At 40.7% G+C, this 26938-nt stretch overlaps 1 long non-coding RNA gene across 1 annotated transcript; it reads left to right on the plus strand.

Annotated features, from left to right (window-relative positions):
* Positions 1 to 624: 624 nt before the first annotated feature.
* On the plus strand, positions 625 to 25005 carry LOC126298595 (uncharacterized). The gene is made up of 3 exons (XR_007552628.1): positions 625 to 689; positions 2614 to 2687; positions 24380 to 25005. It is a non-coding gene; the product is annotated as an uncharacterized LOC126298595 (long non-coding RNA).
* The last annotated feature ends 1933 nt before the right edge of the window (positions 25006 to 26938 follow it).

Raw genomic sequence — 26938 nt, forward strand, 5'->3', positions numbered from 1 at the left:
ACGAAAACAGAAGAGTATCTTAATCCCCAAATATCTCTATCTTTTAGGCAGGCGGAAACAGCTAGAGAATCCATCACAACTGACAAAGTGCTTTTATTGCCGAAGAAGTGATGCAGCAAACTGAGCATCACAACGTGATAGTTGCACTTAGTGTGGAAATTAATCAAGCGTATCTCGCGGGGTCGCGGGTAGAGCCAGACTGTGTGTTTAGCTTTTAGTTCAGTCACAATGACGTATGAAGAAGAATGATGAACACTGTTTGTCCTCTCCCTTCCTTAACGTTTGCCTGTAGCGATTTAGAGAAATCTGGGAAAACCTGTATTAAGGGGGTCGAGTAGGGAGATAAGGAGTTAGTGAGAAAGAGGATTGTACCTTTACTCAGCTCGTATAATTTTCTTTTCTTGGGCACTTAAAACTGAAACTGCTGTCAGCAATCCTTAGTTAGCAGCTGTGGAATTCGTTTGCGTATGTAGTCTATGGGCTATTCTGACTCTCGCAGCTATACTAAATATCCATTTAACTGTAGCTAATCTCCGTTCTGAAAACTGTTTAAAAAGGTAAAGGTCGAATTTCCCGCGTTACGCAACGGAACAAGTATTGCTCCGAGCGGACGGAATCGGTACTAATTCTCAACTACGTCCCATCGTCGGCTAGCGTCGGTTCAGCAGATGAAGTTAGTTGTGCTTCAGGTAACCTTAACCAATGATTTTACTGACAGAAGTATTGGCACATTAAACGCTACAGATAGGATTGGGTACAGAGAGATGATTGTTGCATCTTTAATAAAGCAGTACATGTTTTAGTTGCGTCCGAGACGAGTTCGTCTGTCCTGATACACCCATGTCGTCTGCTGCGATTAGTGTAGTAAATAAGCGGTTTCAATTATTTGATGCAATCAGTGACAATGTTAATTGTTTGTAACTATACTGTACGTGTCGTTTGTCGGTGAACTAAAATTGTGTGTGGAGTGATTCTGATTGTAAGGGCTCATGCTTAAAAACTTCAGATGAGGGCTGTAGTTTACGGCGTGCCCTGTGCTACATATCCCCAAAGTAAGTTTTAAATATCTTGTTGACTTTTCTCAGTAATATGTGACTCATCTAAAGTGACTGATTATCATTTTAATCATTATGAAGCACGTATACACTTATCAATGAGCTGTTTTCACTTTGAGCTTTAAGGATGCAACTAAAACATACGACTTAACTGTAGTTTTAGGTGGAGATACTTCTATTACTCGTTAATCGCGTGAACTTATTCTTGCTTTTTAGTTTAGACTTGCACTTGCTTATCTAGCAATCTTTCTGTTGAAGTTTTCATTAACACTTTTACATTTTTTAAAAGTTATTTACTGCTTTTTTAAACCTTAAACTGCGTGTGTAGCGTGCTGTGGTGTTCCCTTATCTGCGCTATCCGAAATTCCAGATAAGTGAAAATCCGATGTAATAGCTGTTGTTGGCACAATTCATATACGGTGTGTATACTGTTCCTAATTTTAAGATATGCCTGCATAAAAATACCTGACCACACCTTACTTGTGAGTTAAAGGTGCTGGCAAATAATGAACATTTTGAAAACGTTTCTTCATACCAATTCTTCCTACTGTATAGACTGATTTCTGCATAGAACGTGCTTGTATTTTTTGTACATTAATATTTAAAAATTTACAACATCCATTTACGTAAATGGCCAACGTGTAGCCATGTTTTTCCAGTGAAAATGTACCTTTGTAAACCTGCTGACACGTTTCACAACAAAAGAGTTGTCGCTTATACGAGACACTTTAATTAAACGAAAAATTTCTAACATTAAGTTGATCTGTGAGTTGAAGATTTAGCTAAATTACTGGAATAATTATTCGAAGATAAACTGAGTAACGTACTGGAAGTCCTCCCCACCCACTCTTAGTTTTTATCAAAAGCAAAATGCAGTTATGCGGGAAGCTATACCACCATACCAGAATATTATCCTGAATGTCAGACAAGAACGTCTCTTGCAAAGCATAGACGCAATTTTGTCATTTACTTCCTGCATCTGATGTTTTATAGAGTCAACAGAGCATTGTAGATCTGACTTGTGCTTTGTTACTTCGAAAAAAATCAATATGTTCTCTCTCTCTCTCTCTCTCTCTCTCTCTCTCTCTCTGTGTGTGTGTGTGTGTGTGTGTGTGTGTGTGTTTTGAACTACTGATCAAAAACGAAATATTTTTGTAATTGTTGATTCTTTTTGTTTTTATGTTCGCACGTGCGTAACATTTTTATTGAAACATATACCTTCGGTGTTTATCTTCGATCGTGCCCTCTGGTACGAGAGAAAAGCACCTTTTATTCTGTGAGAGTAATAAGGATCCCTTATTTTCTAATTTCCTTCTGCTGCTCTGTGGTACTGCTTCTCTAGAAGAATAATGTGATCCTCTAAGTCATTTTTTGGTATATTTAAGCTTAGTGTGTTACAACTATCGACGTCACAGACCAATACTACTAGAATATATCATCAATGTTAAGCGCACAGCGAATTTAAAATATAGCAAATGTCTGTAAAGATTCTGAATGCCACATTATAGCATTTCCACTCGGGCACTATATTTTCTGGTCTTCAATTTGCTTTTTATAGGGACACCATGCATTACCAATCCAATGGCAGTGAGGAGGAAAATGAAGTCCAGACATTTCCTGAACATTATTCAGGTTTGTTACGACATAAATCATTGTACAGGTATCATTACCATCGTTTTTCTAATACTTAATTAACTTCTGAGTGTAACATGACTCCCGTTCAAACATGTTTCCTTTGATTCGTTGACATCAATAGTTGAAGAAAGATGTTTGACACGGTAATCATAATACTGACCGCAGTTTTCTGGCTTTTTAAAGTTAACTCTAAAAGCTTCCTAAAGTAAACCACTACACAGCTGTTTCGTGATGCTTTCAGAACATGCTTTCGCGAAGTGTTATACAATAGTGAACAACAATTTTTCGCCTGACATCTGAACTTAATCTATACATCTTGTATGTATTATCATGTTCTCCTCCTCGTGTTCGTATTGTGCAGGCGATTCAACTTTCCTCCACCAATCTTTATACTTGTTTCGATACAGACGGAAGCTGAAATTCGGGTGCTCTTTGGCGCTATTGTGTATTATGTCCACTTCCTTGAGGCACTGTGTTTGCGATCAAATAGATTCGATTAACTGAGTCACACCTGCGCTTGACTTTTAATAAGCATCTAATGATAGAAGTAAATCTATACTCCGTTGATTTGGTAGATTTGTAGGCGTGGCCAAGAATACAGGACTGTAATCATTAGTTCACTGTTATGTACAATAGCAGCAAACATTGCGATATAAGTTTTCGAAAACTGCTGCGTGAGCAATGGCGACAGACTAATTTATTCTTTCAGTTTAACAGCATAAAAGTTGCGATAAATGAAAATTAAGGGACACATTACTACTAGGTCTACTTACAGCATTCACGTCTTCAACCGTATTACTCTAAATTCATTCAGCTTTCCGAACTCAGGTTGGCGCAGACCAGTCTGTGCTTGTTTCTTACACACTTCCCAAAGTATTAGAATCCAACAGCCTAGTTTTACAGAATGTCTGAGTCACTAATTCGGAGAGGTAAGTTTCTGGGATGCCTACCCCATCAGTAATACAAATCAGTGCACTCATTCTTTGTCCAGGGAGTGGCACAGTCTAAAAGACCGGACTTCTATTCGAAAGAAGTGACCTTGATAGCTTTGCCATGCATTTTTTTTATTAGATCTAACATTTATTCTCTAAACCTCTTGACACGCATGACGGTATAGCTCCTTTAACAAAGCTTTAAGTGAAGGGTGCATGCTGAGAAGCTGATACCAGCGCCGCCGCCCCCCCCCCCCCCCACCCTCCACCCCAACCCCCAGAAAAATAAAAAAAAGCTTTAGTTCCCTTCTCACAGAAACGTAAATTTGTTCAGAAAAATGGTACAAAACATATGTGCTTAAATACGCAGCAATTGAGCCTTGTTTTTCAAACCCAACACCGTTGCTCCACGGGTCCAACTGCAGCTCATTCTGAAGGGTGGAGTCTGCAAAACACCTGAGTGAAAACTCCCTTTACACCCTTTAGGCCTATCGTATAGTGGTAGAGTGCCAAAATATTCACTGCTAGTTGGGTTATGTGCGTCTGCGCGTGAAGTACCGTTGTATTGGCGGGATGTGTCACAAAATTATTCTTTAAGGAGTAACGGACTAAAAAAAACGTATCCTTGACAATTTTTTTGGATGGAGGAAAAGGTGATAGAGAAACAATATTTGGGGTAGTTATTGAGCATATACTTAAATATATTACAAAAAATAATCTTTTGGAAAATATTACAAAGTGACTGCACTGCAGAAATTCTCCAGAGGCATGTTAAATTTGAGGTGGTCTGCGGCATGCACTATAACTGATTTGATTCTGGAGAAAAGAAAAAAAATCTGTTTAATCTACAAGAGTGTAGCAGGTGAAACGTAGGGGATTTTAGAAACGTGTAATTGTTTGAATAACGTCATTCAGTCTTCATAAATAGAGACAGTCATTTGTTAATAAATATTGTTCAAATTAGGTAATGGAAAATACCCCGTGTGGATTCACTGTGAAATGTTATTTGAAATTTGTGGTTAAATTTTCGAATAAAGAGATTGAAAATTGTTGGAGCTAGGCTGCGTGCCGTTTCGAAAAATCATATCCGGGGAAAAACGCGTTTGAAGTTTTGAAATGCTGTATAGACATCAACAAATGAGAAAATTCTACTTGCAGAAAAATCTTGCCATCAGTCTGCTATTCCAGGACTGGCCTCTTGTACCGTTGCCGTTGCGATCGATCATAGAACGACTGAATTATCGGTAGTGGCAATTCAATGAATGCACAAAACTTTACTATTCCGTTTAGCCCTATTCCAAACAGGCGAGTTGTTAGGACGATTTGACGGTTATTTTCTTATGTGCTACTTGGTATAATCACTTTTGGGGAGTTCGGACAAACAATTATTGTGATGGCTCTGAGCACTATGGGACTTAACTGCTGTGGTCATCAGTCCCCTAGAACTTAGAACTACTTAAACCTAACTAACCTAAGGACATCACACACATCCATGCCCGAGGCACGATTCGAACCTGCGACCGTAGCAGTCGCGCGGTTTCAGACTGTAGCGCCTAGAACCGCTCGGCCACTCCGGCCGGCAATTATTGTGAAGCCTCAGCCTTGAGGACATCGTCCTTGCAATGTGATGTCATTGCATGTTTTACGTTGTACGTGTTGAGAAATTACAGAGAAAACTGTAAGAAAACTTCTAATCCTATAGCTCAATCCTTAGCTCACGTCAAAATCCTGGTCACTGTCTTTCAGTTTATTAGCACCGGCACTGACTTCTTCCCCTCTGCTTTGCTTCGAAGTCGCGTTCGATACGTTTTCGTACTTTTTCCGCCAGTGTACACTTTCTTACCCCTCATTCCTACTTGAAAGACAAACTTGGCTAAATCGAGTTGCTACTAGGAAGGCTAAGAAACAAAAAAAGACAAAACTGTATACTATAAGATCAAAACTATCGAAAAGTCAATACTGTACACGAAAATCAAGATTTGAAGCGAAGCAACTGTCTTTCCGTACATGTACTGAGCCGTTTCGGGTCATTCGAGGCTCTAGAACCGCAGTTTGGAAGTCGATAGATTTTTTTTTTACAGGCATTATAATTTTTGCCTCATATTGTAGAAAGTTCAAATAATCTCTTAAGCCAATAAAAAATTATGTTTGAAAATTTTACAGCAGGGTTACTCCTTAAGGGCCGCATGCTATTTACTTCCTCACCATCTTCCAATCACTGATTCGCACAGTGTGTTCCATAGCCCTCATCACAAAGGAGAGCCTTTGGGGATGTGGAACAAATAATGTTACGCATGTACTGACAGAAGCAGCCAATATAGGTTAGAATCAGCTAAGACTACTGCTAAGCAACAGAAGTTGATAACTGTGAGAATTACTTCTACACTGTTGTTAATTACGGCTATTAATTTTATTTTACACGTGTCACCGTTATCTTCAGCGTGAAAGCTCATATGCTGCAGCTCTCCATATATTTTATTTTGTGCAAGTCAGATCATCTGTGCACAACTACTACGATTTATACAAACTTGAGCCTCCTTATTGCAATGATGTCTTTGTATCCCTTTACAAGTTTTTTACTCCCTTCCCCACCCACACCTCCCTTCATTACCAAGTTAACCATTCCTTGACACCGTACTTTAGAATTTGACCTGTTAACCGATTTTTTTAAGTCAAGCTGTGACAACTTTTTTGGCCTCCATTTAGACTATTTTTTCATTAGTCACTTCATGTACCCACTAATAGTGAGCACTATTCTGTGACACCACATTTCAAAGATTTCTATTCTCTTCTTGCGTGTGCTGTTCATTGTCCACGTTTCGCTTCCATACAACAACAACAACAACAACAACAACAACAACAATTTCATTAGCACCATCATCATCATCATCATTATACATATTTTGGGCGGAACGCAAAAGCGCGAATTCTACTTGCACTAGTCCGGTTTGTTTTGTGTAATTTCTGAGCTCGGGTTGCAGCGACATTCTTTAAACAAGTTTTTTCGGTCACTACTTAAAAAGCTCAGGCTCAGTCAGGAAAGGCCGTTGCCTATTTACTGGGTTACTTCTGGCTTTTATTTGAACTAGTCCACATAAATCACCGTAAATTTAAATTCAGAGATGCACATTGGCTCTAATACGATATTGTGTGTTACTGCAGCGTGACCTCGCTATATGCTATAGTGAGCCCTATCTTCGGCAGTATGTCTACAACAAATAGGTAGCACGGTTTAAGGCCATGCTTAAAACAGAATTTCTCCAGTTAATGGAAAGTGAAATAATGTTGTGCTTTCTGGTGATTTTCTCTGACAGAAAAAAGGCTCTGAGCACTATGGGACTAAACAGCTGTGGTTATCAGTCCCCTAGAACTACTTAATCCTAACTAACCTAAGGACATTACACACATCCATGCCCGAGGCAGGATTCGAACCTGCGACCGTAGCAGTGACACGGTTCCGGACTGCGCGCCTAGAACCGCGAGACCACCGCGGCCGGCCGTAAAAAATACCGAGGGGAAAAAATTTGAAGTGCCGATCAACAACTCTGTGGCTGATTACAGGCTTCAGCGTAGTAGTTGCATCCCGCACTACAGATGATAATGTATTATGTACTTTTTCAAAATAATAATAATTTTGGGTTGCACTGGAACATTTCTAACATTAAACAGTACTATGATACGTTACTTAACACAGTTGTAAAACTCTGTGTGATATACATTCGTTGATGTTATATCACCTTTTGCATTTTGATTGTTTAAATTTTTGAAGGTTGTATCGGACATCAGATTGTAACGTCGGAAAAACACTTTTTGTTGTAATATAATTTTAATTGTTCATTGAAGTGATACGCGCTGCTCGATGCAAACTCGTGAATTCAACAGTTAACGCTCTTAAGTCTTCAAGGTCTTTCATAAAATCGTAGCGAAACCCCTTAACCGCCTTCATATAGGAACGATGCTATATTTATAGTTGCCTTGCATACAGAGTATGGAAACCCTGCGAGAAATGCGTGGTTGAACATAAATGCAGATGCAAGCCACGCCTCCAGGTTGCGCTCTTGTATTTGACGACAAACAGAACCTGTGCAATATCCTTAATATGTTTTAAGTGTCTGTCTTCGCCAGAACAGTGTTCTGTGTAGATGTGAGCGCATTCTGTCGGAGATAAGTGAATTGAAATTGAAATGTCCCCTTAGAAGAATTATACACGACTGTGCTTAAACTGACAATATTTTTAGCGCAAGGCAATCTGACTTTCAAAAATCACTACAAAAGAATGACCCTGACTAACATTAACCTATACGTCTCACAAATCACTTACCTCACAAAAATCTTGGTTACTCGAACTACTGCCAGCTAAATAAAAGATTCAAACTACGGAAGGCACTAACTACTGATAGGCATTGTTAGTGAATGAAAGATTTTAATAGAGAACAGACAATGTATTTACCTTAATAGTCATAATCTATATAGCAGTTCATTACATCCAGTCTTACAAATTTCAAAACTCCGCCCTTTCTCTCCCCACATCCAACACTGCTGGTGGCTCACCTCCAACTGTGCAACACTACACGCTGTTAGCATCCAGCTGCCCAACTCTACAATGACAAGTATTACAACATTGCCAACCAGCCACTGACTGCACACCGCAGAGCCAGTGATTTTCATACAGAGCACTACGTGGCGTTACCAATAAAAAAACCTAAACAGCCTACTTACAAAATGTAATCAAAACGTTGGTGGTCGTATGGTGATTCTTCCGTGGCCAAGAGAGCTGAAGTGTTTGGTGTTTCAAGAGGCACAATATCGAAGAGTTATACCGCAGGGAAAGCGGAAAAGCATCAACACTAAGTCACACCGCGGACGAAAATGTGTGTTTAGTGATTGTGACAGAGTCGTTGGAGAGGATTGTAAAGAAAAATAAGAGGATAACAGCAGTAAAGAGCATTGCAGAGCCGAATGCGCACCCCTGAAGCCTGTCAGAACCAAAACACGATGGGAAACATTACGCAGGGAAATGCAATGCAAGCTAGAAATAGAAAGTCAGTCATCAGTAATGCAAATGTCGGTAAAAGGAAAACGTGGTGCCGAAGACATAAAACCGGCACTATGGAGCTGTGGAAGAAAGCAATTTGGTCGGATAAGACCTCTTGCACACTGTTTCCATCTTATGGCTGAGTTTACATACAACGGGTGAAACCTAGCGTGAGTTCGGGGCTGATTTGGACACCCAGCTCGTGGTATTCTATGGGCCTCGTGGTTACTTTGTAACGTCGTATTACTACCTAGGATTATGCTACCATATTGACTAATCAGATTCATCCCATGGTACATTGTTTGTTCTCCGATGGGGTTGCTGCGATAAAAAGGCGACAGATGCCCTATTCACACACCTCTCATCGTCCAGCAGTCGCTTTCTGAGCAGTTGGACGAACTGTCGCATCTCATCTTGCCACCACAGTCCCCAGGTCTTAATATAACTTAATCTTTGTGGTCTACTTCGGAGAGAAGGTCGCGTTATCGCTATCCATCTCCATTATCGTTACCTGAATTTGCCACTATTTTGCAGTAACAATGGTATAAGGTTCCCTTCAAAATCATACAAGACCTGTATTTATCCATTCGGGGAAGACTAGAAACTGCAACCGGTTTTCTACACCGTATTAGGCATCGTAATGTTTTGTTTTTGGTGTTCCCTCATTTTTCAAAGGCCGCCCTCCTCCTCCCCCTCCCCTGCCCCCTGTACCTGAACACTACATTTAAGATCTCATCTTTAAGTCAAAAGCATATGCTTGGTATGTACATTTTTAATATAATTGTACAGTATTGTTACCTGTTGATCACTGAATACACTCGGTAAGAACATTGTTCCCTAAAACATGTCCACCTCTTTGGTTTCCCGTAAAGCCTTAAATCTATTACGTGACGTACTTGTTGGAACTGAATAAGTCTCACGCATTTCCTTGAGTGTCATTTCAATAAGTCTTAAGTTTTGTTCATGTTATTTTAATCCCAGTTCCTACCTGTGTGCTTTATCTTTGCCTGATTAAAAAAAGAATCGTAAACATTTAAGTTTTTGTGGTGCCTGTGCTGTGCGATACAACCTGAACGTACCGTTATCATACTTTAACACGCTCACTGTTATTACTTGTTCTAGACATCGTCATAGCTTACAATGAAGAGAATATAATATAGTTTTGTCTGTGGGTACAATAATATGTAGTATTTCTTACATGCAAACAAAACACAAAGCTGTGAAGTTACAAAAAAGGAATTAAGCAATAATTCTAACTTATATGTGCATAATAAGTGTTGTCGAAAGCTTAGTGGGTCTATATGACTCGATTGAAGCGCAGTAGAGATAGCTATTCAGTAACTGATATCTATATCTGCAATTAAAATACAGATCGTATTTGCGACTGATTGTTTTCCAATTCGTTGGCTTTAGGGCACGATGTGCCGATTCAGCCATTTCAATACCGGAATATCAATAATGTCACGTACGTAAGGAAAACACTACACCCAATCTCCAAACCAAGAAAATACCTGACCTGACCTGGCCGGGAATCGAACCCAGTCGCTTTCGCTTAGCAATCCACCGTGTTGACTGCGCAGTTACCGATGTGGACTTCCACTATAGTTCAAACATGTTTTTATCATCAGAGTGACTTGGTACTACGGCTCGCATCACGTCATCGAGAGGGGGTCAGCTAGATGAGCGGCGTTTAACATCCACAGAGTACGAAACAATTTTTGACTGGTTGCCGTCCAAGACGGAATTGTAGCCACAACGCAGTAAATGAAGCTGAGATGACTTCAACATTAAGAATACTATCGCGCAGGCAGTCTGATAAGTAAAACCTATCTCATCTTCTAGAGGCCACAGTAAAGTAAGTAAATTTAACTAACGTCTGGTATTTACACCCAAACGTCTTTCAGGCGTAAGGGGTGGACCAATTGATTTAATACATGAGAGAAATTAAAATTTGTTGATTGATCTGCAGGACGCAATACAGTTAAAATCACCACCAAGCAGAATACCCGGAGCACTCTTACATAGTAGATAAATAATTTCCTCTTCATTAAAACGCAAACGATCCACTGTGCGACCAGTGCCTGAGGCGGCATAGAAAAGAACCAAGATAAGATTAAAAAGTTGACAACGTAAGCTCCTGCCAGAATCCAAATTTTCCACCTTAGCAATAGGAATGCCTTTGCGAAAGAATAAGGTGGTCCACGTAGAATATTCGGGTGGCATATTAAAAATCATTAGACCGAACATGTCCACTTTCTTTACGTAGGAAGCAGATTCCCTCTTGACCAGTATACATGACACGAACGCGGAACCACACAATTGTAAATATGATGGAATATTGCAGTTGACATGCATTTCCACGGAACGAATACCACTGTAATCTGTGTTGAGTAGTCCAACGTTCACGACGGAAATTTTTCACGTTATCATAAGGAGTCAATATGTCATTTATAAAATTGTCATCTACCTCCGGCGTGAGGTTGAACACTCGAACATTTGTATAGTTAATTTCAGCATCTGCGAGTGATACCATACTAACGGAATTATCGCGCTGCTAGAACGGGACTTGCGACCTATGTCGCGACAATAATATTTCAACATGAAGGGCATCCACAAATTTCACGTAAAACACGTACTCGTCTGCGTCAAAACAGGCAGTAGGGACCTGATCGGAATTCACATGAATTATTTCTAGAGACCCGGACTGCACGTGACGCGTTGTTTTATTGAAAGTAAAGATTACAGTACCTTTTCGTGGAATACACGTGGAAACCATGGTAGCCATAGCAGAGCAGCCGACGCCGCTGCAAGTCGACGAATACAAACGAAGAGTAAGGCGGACCGGAAGCGCAGACAGAACAACACTAACGAGGAAAATTTCACTCAAGCGACGGTGCGGCAAGTAAGATAAACAGGAACCTTCCCGCTCAAATGGTTCAAATGGCTCTGAGCACTATGGGACTTAAAATCTGAGGTCATCAGTCCCCTAGAACTTAGAACTACTTAAACCTAACTAACCTAAGGACATCACACACATCCATACCCGAGGCAGGATTCGAACCTGCGACCGTAGCAGTAGCGCGGTTCCGGACCGAAACGCCTAGAACCGCTCAGTCACCACGGCCGGCTCCTTCCCGCTCGGTGCTCGAAATGGAACTAGTAGAGCGGCAGGTGTTGTCACTGGCTCTTAGTGTTTAAATACAGTTCTTGTCTGATACAATCTGTCGACATATACCGTACTACCCGACGTTCAGCTACTCACGTTTTTATCTCACCTTGGAATTCTCTATTCTACGTACTGTCCCTTCATCTACAGTTCTCAGCAACGACTCATGTCATGATACCTGCCCAATAAGTCTCTCTCTATGGATCATTATGCATCTCATTAGGCATTTTTGATCCTTGACTCATTTCAGGACGTCCTTCTTCCTCACTCGATCAATCCATCTGATCATCAACAATCTCCTGTAATCCATGTTTACAAAGCCTCATTTCTGTTATCCGCACTGTACATAGCTCACACTCTTACGAAGATGTGCTTTAAACACAGCTTTTCACGAATTTCTTTATGGTCTGTAGCGTTATGTTTTTGGATATTAACAGCTATTTCGTTTTAGAGAGCCTCTATGCTGTGTGCGAACCTTGCTACTATATCTTCTTTGATTATTCTATAGTTAAATCAGTCTATCACTTAAAGTTTCTCTTGTCCTAGTTTAACATTTAGCCATCCAATATGTCCACCTACGGCGCACTCCACCAACTCTGCCTCGTTGTTGTTTATGTGCGTACTGCAGGGATCAGCTAGCACGCCCGCCTTAATTCCTGTTCCCTTTCGGATGATATTCAGATGTGTGTGAATTCCTAAGGGACCAAACTGCTGAGGTCATCGGCCCCTAGACTTACACACTACTTTAACTTATGCTAAGAACAACACACACACACACACCCATGCCCGTGAGAGGACTCGAACCTCCGCGGGGTGGGCCGCGCGATCGGTGATATGGCGATCCCTTTCGGTAACGGCTGTAGTGTCATCAGCGAGTCTTATCATACGAGGGTCAGTCAAAAAGTAATGCCTCCTATTTTTTTTCTACGTTTAATTGTCAGGAAATTTAAATGCAGTTACATAGGTTGAAAACCACAACATTGAGGATCATTTTGTCATTTTTCAATGTAATCTCCGCCCATCTCTACAGTTTTGGTCCATCTTTGAACAAGGGCATGTATCCCAGCACGGTAAAAATCAGAGCTCTGCTTCCTATGCCATTGACGCACGGATGTTTTGACGGCCTCCTCATCTTCAAAATGAATCCCACGATGAGCTTCTTTTAGTGGCCCGAACAGATGGAAGTCTGATGGTGCCAGGTCAGGGCTGTATGGGGGATGAGGCAAAACTTCCCATCCAATTTTGACAATCTCGTCAGAGGTGTGACGACTGGTGTGTGGTCTTGCATTGTCATGCAAAAGAAGAACATCTGCCATTGATTTTGTTGGGCGAACTCGCTGAAGACGTGCTTTAAGTTTTTTGAGGGTTGTGACGTATTGAACAGAATTTATTGTGCATCCCTGCTCCAAAAAATCAACCAGAATCACACCCTCTGTATCCCAGAAAACTGTTGCCATAACTTTCCCTGCCGATCGCACAGTTTTGAATTTTTTCTTCCTCGGCGAGCTTGTGTGACGCCACTCCATTGACTGCCTCTTTGATTCGGGTTCAAAAAAATGCACCCATGTTTCGTCCCCGGTCACAATTTATTTCAGAAACTCATCTCCCTCCAAACGGAAGCGCTGCAAGTGTTGGGAGGCTATTGTTTTCATTGCCTCTTTATTCTGATCGGTTAACATTCTTGGAACCCACCGTGCACAAACTTTTGAGTACCCCAATTGTTTAATAATCGTGATCACACTGCCTTTACTAAGAGAAATAATGCGACACACTTCATCTGCAGTCACCCGACGGTCACCACGAATGATGTCATCAACTTGCTGAATATTGTGTGGAGTCACTGCACTCACCGGCCTGCCGCTCCGCTTTTCGTCAGTCAACGGTGTTTGCCCTTCAGCTTCCTTACAACGACGAACCCATCGTCTAACAGTGCTGACATCCACTGTCACAACACCATACACCTTCTTCAGTCTTTCATGAATGCATATGGGCGTTTCACCTTCTGCATTCAAGAATTCAATCACACAACGCTGTCTGAAACGAACATCGATGTCGGCCATCTTACAAACTTCTGCTGTGCTGCCACCTGTTGACACAGAAAGTTACTACTGCAGTGGATTGCAGAAGAAGGTTTGAGGAATGGCGCCAAATTCAAATTTTTCACTTAACTTAATTTTTTTAAGTAGAAAAAAAATGGGAGGCATTACTTTTTGACCGACCCTCGTAAAACTTTCGTATCGACGTAGTCCTTGGCTCCTCAAAATACAAATGAACAAATGTTTCAAATGGCTCTGAGCACTATGGGACTTGACTTCTGAAGTCATCAGTCCCCTGGAACTACTTAAACCTAACTAACCTAAGGACATCACACTCATCCATGCCCAAGGCAGGATTCGAACCTGCGACCGTAGCTATGGCTTACGTATTCAGGCTACCCCAGAAAAAGAAACCGACACGCTTTAGGGACAGGATGTTTATACAAAACAATAACAAAATGTGAAGTAGAAATGGGCTCTAAAATGCGTACCATAAGAGCTATTAACACTTGTTTAGTAGAAGACACGTGTTTCACACGGCGAAGCTCATACCTCCTAAGGCATGCATTTTTTTCTTGTTTTGGTGTAAGGAACTTGTCCCTAAAGCTTGTAAAACTATTTTATTCAGTTCCACATTACTATTACACTTCTCCAAATCTACGAATGTAATGTATTTTTCCTTTTTCCTTCAGTTTGCCTTTTATTACCAACTGCAAAGCTTAGGTTGCTTCTCCAGTCCTTAAAACCAGACTGGCCTTCTCCTGAGCTGCTTTCAATGTTTCTTTTCATCCTCTGATAACGTGCTCTCGTGGGTATTCTTTACGCTTGTAATAAGAGACTGATTGTGTGATATTTTCACATCTATTCACTCTTGTTTTCTTTGGAATCGAAATAATTCCATTCTTTTCCAAATGTATTGGAACTTCCTTTTCACGTTAATCACTTTTGAGCTTGTACAGTTCTTGTTCTGCAGGACAGTTTGCGCAAAGCTATTTGAAATTCAAAGGTAGGGATAGGGATTGCAAATCCCTCTCATATTCTTGCTCGTCGTCCCCATTGTCATTTGGCTTATTTTCTCCTAGGATGAATCCATATTTTAATTTTATTTTCATCTCTAATCATTGCTCTCCTTGTCTGTGCGCGTTAAATTGACTTGATTATCATCTGTGCGGCATGTTCGTTACGTTGCTCCAAATTTTTGTCTATACAGGGTGCTTCGAGATTGCTACTACAGTCTTCTACGGGTCTTAGAGGGGACTTAATAGATAACGTTTTGATTAGGAAACTACAGCGTGTTTCAAAAATGACCGGTATATTTGAAACGGCAATACAAACTAAACAAGCAGCGATAGAAATACACCGTTTGTTGCAATATGCTTGGGACAACAGTACATTTTCAGGCAGACAAACTTTCGAAATTACAGTAGTTACAATTGTCAACAACAGATGGCGCTGCGGTCTGGGAAACTCTATAGTACGATATTTTCCACATATCCACCATGCATAGCAATAATATGGCGTAGTCTCTGAATGAAATTATCCGAAACCTTTGACAACGTGTCTGGCGGAATGGCTTCACATGCAGATGAGATGTACTGCTTCAGCTGATCAATTGTTTCTGGATTCTGGCGGTACACCTGGTCTTTCAAGTGTCCCCACAGAAAGAAGTCACAGGGGTTCATGTCTGGCGAATAGGGAGGCCAATCCACGCCGCCTCCTGTATGTTTCGGATAGCCCAACGCAATCACACGATCATCGAAATATTTATTCAGGAAATTAAAGACGTCGGGCGTGCGATGTGGCCGGGCACCATCTTGCATAAACCACGATGTGTTCGCAGTGTCGTCTAAGGCAGTTTGTACCGCCACAAAGTCACGAAGAATGTCCAGATAGCGTGATGCAGTAATCGTTTCGGATCTGAAAAATGGGCCAATGATTCCTTTGGAAGAAATGGCGGCCCAGACCAGTACTTTTTCAGGATGCAGGGACGATGGGACTGCAACATGGGGCTTTTCGGTTCCCCATATGCGCCAGTTCTGTTTATTGACGAAGCCGTCCAGGTAAAAATAAGCTTCGTCAGTAAACCAAATGCTGCCCACATGCATATCGCCGTCATTAATCCTGTGCACTATATCGTTAGCGAATGTCTCTCGTGTAGCAATGGTAGCGGTGCTGAGGGGTTGCCGCGTTTGAATTTTGTATGGATAGAGGTGTAAACTCTGGCGCATGAGACGATACGTAGACGTTGGCGTCATTTGGACCGCAGCTGCAACACGGCGAACGGAAACCCGAAGCCGCTGTTGGATCACCTGCTGCACTAGCTGCGCGTTGCCCTCTGTGGTTGCCATACGCGGTCGCCCTACCTTTCCAGCACGTTCATCCGTCACGTTCCCACTCTGTTGAAATTTTTCAAACAGATCCTTTATTGTATCGCTTTTCGGTCCTTTGGTTACATTAAACCTCCGTTGATAACTTCGTCTTGTTACAACAACACTGTGTTTTAGGCGGTGGAATTCCAACACCAGAAAAATCCTCTGTTCTAAGGAATAAACCATGTTGTCCACAGCACACTTGCACGTTGTGAACAGCACACGCTTACAGCAGAAAGACGACGTACAGAATGGCGCACCCACAGACTGCGTTGTCTTCTATATCTTTCACATCATTTGCAGCGCCATCTGTTGTTGAAAATTGTAACTACTGTAATTTCGAAAGTTTGTCCGCCTGAAAAATGTACTGTTGTCCCAAGCATATTGCAACAAACGGTGTATTTCTATCGCTGCTCGTTTAGTTTGTATTGCCGTTTCAAATATACCGGTCATTTTTGAAACACGCTGTATGTTCGGAAATGTGAGATTTTCTTACAAATAAAATTTGAAAATCTGATGTCAAATCTGTCGCTTCACGAACGCACCCAGCGGAGACAATAAGCTTTGATCCGTGTGTTCTGCAGGATCCCGTGGTACTTATCGTCAGGTTCTCTTCTGTGGGATGAATGATTTCCTCCTCTAAAGCAGAGAGTGTGGCGCTTCCTTGGAGCACCAATCCTCCTAGTTGCGAACGTACCAGGTTCTCGCAATTATTTCTGTTGGTTCAAATGGCTCTGAGCACTATGAGACTTAACAAACTATTTTTGTTCTCGGCGAAAACGGTATGTGATGTCATAATTACAACAGGGACAGACGACGGCGCCCTCATTTCAGTTTATGAGCGTACTGTGAAGTAGGAGATTTAAAAGTGATCTGATCTTCGAACTTATTTTATATCCAAAAGGTACATTTCTGTACATGGTTTCCTTCCTTAAACCCTATCTATTAAATATCCTCTATAACCCCTAGAAGCCTGTAACAGGAATTATGAGACACCCTATATATCTTCCTTTTATTAATTCTTCTTTAGTTTTGATATATCTTCGGCATCTTGTCTATTTGCAACATGTTTTCCTTATTTTCATCGTTATTTGATAATTCCAGTGTCTCATTTGTTATCCACGGCAAACCTCCTTTATGTCTTTTCTCTCCTAGCAGTTTTTCTGCTACATTCACTACCAAATGTTTATTTCCATGCCATCCGTTTCCCACGCCAATAACTCCTTGAAACATTGCTTTTATTTCCTTCAAGTTTGTTAAGTTTCGTCGTTTCAGCTACTGTCTCATAAAATTATTTTATTTGTACCAGGTTATTGTCAGTGACAACGCCAGCATCTGGATGACAGTTAGTGTTTAATTTTATTCTTAAATCTTTGAGCCTCCTGGTAACTTCAGTAAGCACTTCCTTCTCAGTGAGTTCTTGTAAAGCGATCCACAACAACTAACTCGTCTCCAACACTGACTTCTAGTAGCGTTTCTCCTCCCCCATTCACTTGCTGAGAGAGCTGTCCCGTTATTATTGTCCCCCTCCTGCCACAAACGGCTGCATTCCAGTCTCCTACCAGATTAAAATTTCGTTCCTCTTCAGATCTTATGAGTCAATATTGTTATACACGTATTTACTTTCTCTATCGTTCGCATCTTTCTGTGTTACGTATACATGTGTCATCAGTGTTTGCACTAACAGACCCAGTATGAATAGGCCCATTATCTCATTCCAAAAATCTCCTCCTGGCCATGGCATCCCACAGATTACTGATATACCCACCTGCGTCCTTCCCATCCCACATATAAACTGTCTAGTTTCCACACTCATATCTTCCTAACATTCCACGTGTCCGCCCAAATAGCATTCACTTTTTGTCTGATAACTCTGTACGAGTAGTCCTTGCCCCGATCCAACTGGAGACTGCTTTACCTCCGAAATTTTTTTACTTGGGAGGAAACAATCTTGACATTTTTAGCATATGGTTGCATGTACTGAGGGAAGATAATTTAGTGGTTGCCTGTTAGTGATGCGAAAGACACTTCGGTTTGGTTGTTACATACTGATGATTCTGTGAACAGTTACAGAACCACTACCAAATCGAAATTTACTTCGTGCGTTGCTACTACCACAATGGTCATTTTTAAATAAGAAGAGACTGAAGTCCTACATAAACTGAAGCATATGAATTATGAAAACCGCAACAAGCGGTTGGAAGTATGCAAAGATGCACCTATGGTCTGAGCAAGGGGAGAGGTGGGGGAGGAGGAAGGGGGGAGGGTGATACTCATGTTGTTAGTTTTGCAGCAAATATTGATAAAGATAACGAATTTCTTGTCAAATGGCCCTGAGTACAATTACTTAAAATCTATATCGATTGCATATTCTGATTTTCTTGAAACTGTACTGAACTGATGCGTCTCTGTTTAGCGACGCATGGTGCTAGCAGGGACGGCTACCCTCCCCTGCCCGAAGCTGGATGCAGCCTTGGCAGCACGTAGATAAATGAATAGTCGCAACTTTCAGCTGCGTTAGTAGCGGCTGCATGACAGATGACAGGAGAAAATATTGAATTCAAAGTACATAAAAGTGCTAGGATGAAGTATAAAGAGCAGTGTCAGCACACTAAGTGTACAATGTTGGTTGATTTTTTTTATGAAGTTTCCTTCAATAAAAGAAACTGCTAACGAGGGCCAAAATAATCTGGCATACGAAATTCATTCGAAGAAGGAAAAAAAAAAAGATCCGTAGACATTCGCGAAAGACATTTGCGATATAAGTAGTATTCGTATTTACACATTTTGGCTACATATTTTATTTTCCGAAGAACTAACGCCACGGTTGTAAACCGTTTTGAGATTTAATTTTCCTATTCTACGATGCAAAGTGCATCGCGGGATAGATTGGTTTGAAAGTCTCGCCGGACGGAATATTAGTCTTAAGAGTACATTGGCTGGTCTGGAGCGCTGTCGAAGGTGTGGAAATGGAACCAGGAGGTAATGTAACTCTTCACATCTGACGTAAGAAAGACAATGCGTTATCATGCGCGTATGCATATCCCATAGAGATTTACAAACACCACAATGATTTTAACGTGAAAGAAAGTGATAAGTTAAATAAAATATGGATGTTGGCTTTGCTCCAACAGAGTGACGTTCTCGAACGATGGCGCCAACCGTAGGTAATCAGTCATGTAAAAGTGGCATCACATGTCGAATGGAGGCGGTGCCATCAGCACAGCTCTATAAATACGGGGGAATTGCCGACTCTTTCAAAATGGTTCAAATGGTTCAAATGGCTCTGAGCACTATGGGACTCAACTGCTGTGGTCATAAGTCCCCTAGAACTTAGAACTACTTAAACCTAACTAACCTAAGGACATCACACACATCCATGCCCGAGGCAGGATTCGAACCGGCGACCGTAGCGGCAGTATTACAGTACTCCACTGCTGTTGTTGTGGTCTTCAGTCCTGAGACTGGTTTGATGTTGCTCTCCATGCTACTCTATCCTGTGCAAGCTTCTTCATCTCCCAGTACCGACTGCAACCTACATCCTTCTGTATCTGCTTAGTGTATTCTTCTCTTTGTCTCCCTCTACGGTTTTTACCCTCCACGCTGCCCTCCAACACTAGATTGCTGACGCCTTGATGCCTCAGAACATGTCCTACCAACCGATCCCTTCTTCTAGTCAAGTTGTGCCACAAACTTCTCTTCTCCTCAATCCTATTCAGTACCTCCTCATTAGTTATATGATCTACCCTTCTAGTCTTCAGCATTCTTCTATAGCACCACATTTCGAAAGCTTCTATTCTCTTCTTGTCCAAAGTAGTTATCGTCCATGTTTCCCTTTCATACATGGCTACACTCCATACAAATACTTTCAGAAAATTCGGAGTAGGTATTAAAATCCACGGAGACTAAATAAAAACTTCGAGATTCGCCGATGACATTGTAATTCTCTCTGAGACAGCAAAGGACTTAGAAGAGCAGTTGAACGGAATGGATAGTGTCTTGAAAGGAGGATATAAGATGAACATTAACAAAACCAAAACGAAGATAATGGAATGTAGTCGAATTAAGTTCGGTGATGCTGAGGGAATTAGATTAGGATATGAGATACTTAAAGGAGTTTTGCTATTTGGGGAGCAAAGTAACTGATGATGGTCGAAGTAGAGAGGATATAAAATGTAGACTGGCAATGGCAAGGAAAGCGTTCCTGAAGAAGAGAAATTTGTTGACATCGAGTATAGATTTAAGTGTCAGTACTCCACTAATATAAGCGGTTTTGACAAAGACCACTTCGTTATGGCCCTGCGGCTGGAAACGGTCTCTGGAACGGCGAAGCTGGTAGCCTGTTGAGGTACTACTGTGTGAGCACCTGTGGAAAGTGATTGAATGATGGTGAAATAACGAGTAGGTCGTCTGGTATTGGACCACCACGTCTCATCAGAAAACCTAGACGTAGGAGAATCCCTCGCTGTGTAATCCAATATAGGCAGTGATCTGTGGCACGTCTGAGGACAGAGTAGAATGCTGGTGCAGGCACAAGTGTTTCGGAGCACACCGTTCAAAGACCATTGTTGAACATGGAGCTTCACATCACACGACCCCTACGTACTCCTGTGTTGACCTAATGACATTATCAGCTACAACTGCAGTGGCCACAGCATCTCTGAGTTTCCACAGTGGATTGTCGAATGAATCGCATTTCTTGTTACACCACGTCGACTGTTGGGTCCTTACACACAGTCATCAAGGCGAATGGCTGTACGAAACATGCACCGCGCCACACATGCAGGCCGGCGAGGGCAGAATTATGTTAATGGGGTGCATTGAGTTGGGCATCCCTGGGATCTGGGGTGGTAATCGGAGACATCATGACGGCAGTGAACTAGATGAACATTACTGCGGTCCACCTGCATAGTTTTAATACTTGCCGTCTCCCCCTACGGCAATGACGTTCAAGAATGGCTATGAGCACTATGGGACTTAACATCTGAGGTTATCAATCCCCTAGAACTACTTAAACCTTACTAACCTAAGGACATCACACACACACCCATGTCCGAGGCAGGATTCGAACCTGCGACCGTAGCAGTCACGTGGTTCCAGACTGAAGCGCCTAGAACCGGTCGGCCACACCGGCCGGCTCGGCAGTGACGTATTCCAACAGCACAACTCTCCGTGTAGCAAGGTTAGAATCGTGCTGCAATGGTTTGAGGGCATTATAGTGAACTCACATTGATGTCTTGGGCCGCAAATGTGTCTGATCAGTACCCACAGCTGCGCGTCCGTAAACCACCACTCCTAATTTGCGGGGATTGCTTCACATGCACGTAGACATCTGGTACCACATACTTGTGGAATCATGGCAAGGACTTTTAGAAACCATGCTAAGTAGGATTTGTCGTACTGTGTTTGGAAAGTGTAACACGCTATTAAACAGGTAGTCACGTTGTTTATGCTCATCGGTTATGTTGCTTCAGTACTGTTAACTGTGCTGTGCTGCCTGATTAATGTAGCGGCTAGAGTCTGCGTTACAATACTAGAGTTAGATAGCTGGACACAGATCTGGGTAATTTTATCTAATTTAGGCTGCGTTGCGGCATGTCTTATACAAAACACGTGCAATTATTTAATACCGACACAGAAACAAGAGTACTATCGTTTTTGTTACTCCAATTTTAAAGACGTATTTTGACTTCAGACGTTTATTATGTTCTCTTCCTCGCTCTACGCCGTTCCTTATTATGTTCTCTTCCTCGCTCTACGCCGTTCCATGCTTTCCGTTCCATTGTCGGCTTTGATTCCCAAAGGGAAAAAAAAAGCACAACAGCCCTCTTCTTCTTGGTCTACTACTGATTTTTTTTCTCCTAGGTAGTAGCTCTCCTCCAACCATGCAAATCACGTAGCCACATAGTCGAAATGGGTTGTCACACTACTAAATCAACTACATTCTGTTTCTAATATACCCTATTCCCACTGGCTCTATTACCATCTATCGTGGTTACCATTTTAATTTACATTACATTCCTTTGGGACATTACTTCGCCAGTAGGTCTAGTAACCCGTTTCACGCATAATTACCAAACTCTGTTACGTTTATTCTAGTCTGCGGGTGTATGACCGTTAGCACGCTTTCATACTGCTCTTGTAACTGTGGATGTAGATTTCCTGCGAAGAGTTCAGAGAAGCGTGATCCAGCTAGTCGCTTAATGACAGGTGCGCAGGGTGGTGTGCTCGAGTATACTCTTGAAGACTATATATGTTTCGTAAAAAAACGTGCTGTCACTGAGTGTATTTGAAATATTACAACTGGCCGCGCTTACTGAATGTGGTATGTGTGTTTAACATCCTCACATTCATAAGTTTTGTAGTTATTTATGCCCTGTGGCAGGTAATTTATTTTTAAGTGATTATTGCTCTTCGTGAATATTTCTGACATGCCTGACAGATAAATTTTATTTTCGACGTTAAAAAAACTGTAGGTGTAGATATGTATCATTTTAGAAACAGTGTATACTGTTGATTATTGGGCAAATCAAAGTTATAAATTTAAAAAATGACACTTAGACGCTGAATCGAGCTCTCGAATTCTAATATTCTACAGCAAAAATCTTCCCACTGCACTAACTGTGTAGCACATATACATAACAGGGCGTCGTAAACTGGCTTGCACAGCTATGTGTTGACATAGCACAGATCGTTATTTTTTAGTTTTTTTATTATACTCCAGTTATGTTTGTTGTTGGTTTTTGCTGTTTTTATTCCTGGGTTCCGTTCTGTTGTTTCGTATTTATATATGTAAGTATGACCAACGAATACATTATTGAATTGACGAGATAAGCTCTGTGATATAAGGAACCGTAGCTGCTGAAATTTATAAGCATAGTTGCGTTAAGTAATAAAAGATTGATTTCCCTGATAAGAAAAATGAAATCCTTTAAATTTTATTTAAAATGGAAGTTTTTACAAAAACTTGTTGATGTGAACTACGTAGGCCCACGTGGATCCTCCCTTGGAAGCGCTTCATGTACATAGTTTTTATATGATCTCATTTATTTACTGCTTCCTTTAGGCAATTAAGTGGAATGTGGTCTGTATATAAAACAATGGAAAATGCATGTTGTCGTTATAATTCTATCGACGTTTTCTTGTATAACGTGCGTGCCATAGAGGACTATTCCAAATTTTTGATTATTTTCTCAGAAACAGGCCTTGTCCTGGAGAGCTATGGAAAGTATTTCAGTGTTATTTGGAATTTGAAATACAGATGCAGACGCTATGAACATGAAATCATCTCCCCAGTTATATATGGTGCTGGTTTTTAAGTGCTTGGTAGATTCTTCTCTTTGGCAATTTTCAATCAATTTCTTACAGTGCTTCACTTAATTTGGAACGAGCATAATTCCCTCTGCCACTCTTTCTGCCATATTATCCAATGTATCACCCAATCCAATCAGCATATTCGAAAAATTCTGTATGTTATCATAAAGTTTTGAGCCATATTGCGGTGGTGCCACAATTCGCCATGTTTGCCATCAGTACTACCGAAGCAGTTTCGAAAGTTCCACGCGTGGCAGAATTCTTTTAAAATTCGCTTCAAGTCCTCAGGTAATGAAAATGTTACACCGGCCATCATACCATCAGTTATAGTCTGGGAAGCTTCTTCCACAATATTGTGCAGCTTAGAGTGACCGAGGTGGAAACTGAAAGAAATAGTTTGCAATGAATCATCAACTGCAAGGGACTAGGAAATTTCAAGAAGTTGTGTGAGACGTACTATTCATAAGCCTCACAGCTTGCAATACTTATTTAGAGATACTGAATCTATCTCCTATATACAGACTATGTTGAAATGCAACAGTTTTCAGGCTTGTATTATTTTGTATGTGTTTTATTGTCGTATGGCGTACTGTGATTTCTACAAGTATTTTAACCTTTCTTGTCTTGTATATACAAAAATCATATTATAACAAATGTTTCACATTAGTAGTGCTCTTGTTATTTCACGTTTTTACGTGAATCACAGTTAAAAACAGTGCATCTTTGGTTAATTCGTAATCATGAATATACTGCAGTTATCCATCATCTCTCTGTTCCTAAATATATTGTATGTTATGGATCTGTGCATAAACTTATAGCTATTTACTGTTGTTTCAGGTCGCGAACTGAAAGTGCACAGAGTGTCATCATTTAGGAAACTGATTAACAAGAGTACAGTACTGTTACTGAATCGGAAAAGTGGCAAGTGAGGCTATCTATGAAACTGTAAGCGTTGGTGGAGACCTATATTAACCGAATTCGTCACAGTTATCATCACAACCTTCAATTTGGCATGTTCTTACAGTCTCTAAGTACCACGTGAAGAAAGAACGATGGACTCTACTCCATTTACGTCTACTTAATTGTTAAAAAGGGCAATGGGGCAAAGGTAACAGTGGCCAGTTGTGGTCTATCTGTCGCTACAATGGCTGCTACTGTTAAGAGATTATTAACGCTCAGACGACGGTCTGCTTAAGATCGAGTGTACTAGGTGATTACAAGGCTTGATTGAAGCCAGTGTACAGAACTTCATATTATCACAATACTTTCAATTAAATATAAATTATTTTTCGAATTTTAATAATAATTTTTTAATGAATGAATTTTGGTTTATAAATTCCTCTTAAACGTGATATTAAATTTGTGTTGTAACTGATTCTTTTCATGTGATTTATATTCTAAATTCAGCCACAAAACTTAATGCTGTACAAAGAAAATAATAATCCAATTAAAATCAAGAATTTCACCGCAATATGCCAGTCTGATAAATAATTTAATAGTTCTCTGCATTCAATGTAAAACAGTTCTTGTAAATATCAGTTGTCAAGATTTATATGGTCTCCCTACAGTGTTGCTCAGTACAGAAAGACTCCAACATTTACTAGCCAAAGGTAATTTTTATAAAAAACTACAAATCTTGAAAGGGGATAAAAATACGTAATATACAGAAACATAAACAGAATTTGCAGCCAATCTCACCCGAAACAATCAACTTTTTGCAGGATGTAATTGTACTTCATAAAACCGTGTTACTTTTAGTTTTTATGGTTAAAGATAACTGTAAAAACTTAAAAAAGAACAAGTACTTTCGTCTTCTGAAGAGGTTATGAAACGCCCATTACTCTCAGTTCCTTGCAAAGTGCTTGAAATTCCACTTCTGAATGCCATAACTAACTCATTTCAGCGTTATTTTGCTCTTTATCTTTCTCCTGCAGTGCAACAGCACTTGCTAGCCAACCCATAGTTACGACTTGAACTCAGTAGAACACCTTTGGGATGAAATAGACTGCCGACTTCACTTCAGACCCCAGTGTCTAGCATTGCTATCTTACTTGGTTTCAGTTGTTGAGGAATAGTGGGACGCCGTTCCTATCTTCAGGTCTCCTGTGTGTGCAAGGTCGATCAAATGCGGCAAAATGAAGATAAACTCTGGTATAGTGGAAACAGTCCCTATGATCCAGTTCGACTTCACATTGCATCTGAACAATTTTCTTATTAATTTTCTGGGGGCAGTAACTACAGGAAGCGGAAAGCGTGATGTGAGGTAGAAATTCTCATGAAACAGAATTTAACTGATTCTGTCAGTTTCTTAAGAGGAACAATTACCCACGATAAATAAAGAAGGTACTACTGAAACATAAAGGACATTACAATCTCATTTATATAATGGTTGCATGGGGAATGACATATCACTGGGGACAATTTAGTGTATGAACTTCAAGGTGGGGACAAGATAGTAATGGACAATTTCGTGAAAAGGAAGATAATTATGCATCAACTAACTTATCTGACCAGCACGTAATTCACTACATAAATGAAACATTACATTCCACCATCACTGTAACTAATGAGAGAGAGAGAGAGAGAGAGAGAGAGAGAGAGAGAGAGAGTTCGCAAGGTCAGAATCAGAGCTTTCCCACTTAAGTTGACAAAGTCCATATTTAAAAAAGTAAACAAGAAAATCCACTCAAAATGGGGTTCATTCCGCATCACATTATATGTTCTGCAATTGTAATGTCAAAGTTTGTCACAAAAAATCATGAGGTTGCACGCAAAGTCATGCCTCAAAGTATGAAAATATACTTCAGAGCTGTGTGAACTGATTCGTGTAATGATATTACTAGTATACAAGTGACTGCTTAAGGGAATGAACTCTATGCGGAGTGCAAACTGACTAATACTGTTCCACAAATGGCTCATCACATGAACAAACTTAAAACTGAGTGGAAAGCGAGAAATTATTCAGAGCGAAACAACTCTGGCAAATTTGATGCACTCCACCATTATCAAACAAAACACGGAATATAGTCAGTCACAAGAGAGGCCGTTGCTGATGGCACATGCTCAGTTCTGATATGAACAAAGCCAAATTTCCAGACCACCCATTTCTCAAGAAAATTAACCAAAACAAATTCAATAAAATGAAACAAAAGCATCCCCGAATGTTCTAAGAAACGAGTGAAATAATTTCCTTATATCTGAACAACACCTAACCGCACTAACCGAAAAAGACTTCTGAAGGAACAGCAGGTCTTAACAATGAAGTCTCTCGAACATGAATCCCAATTTAAAATGGCGAGTGGGGCAGGTGGGCTACAGGGATTTTTTTTTTTTTTAAGTGATGGGGGCAGTTTCTGGACATCTCAAAATGCTCGTTGTGAGAAAGTGAGCAACAGT

This window comes from Schistocerca gregaria, chromosome X (assembly GCF_023897955.1).
Source record: "Schistocerca gregaria isolate iqSchGreg1 chromosome X, iqSchGreg1.2, whole genome shotgun sequence".
Lineage (NCBI taxonomy): Eukaryota > Metazoa > Arthropoda > Insecta > Orthoptera > Acrididae > Schistocerca > Schistocerca gregaria.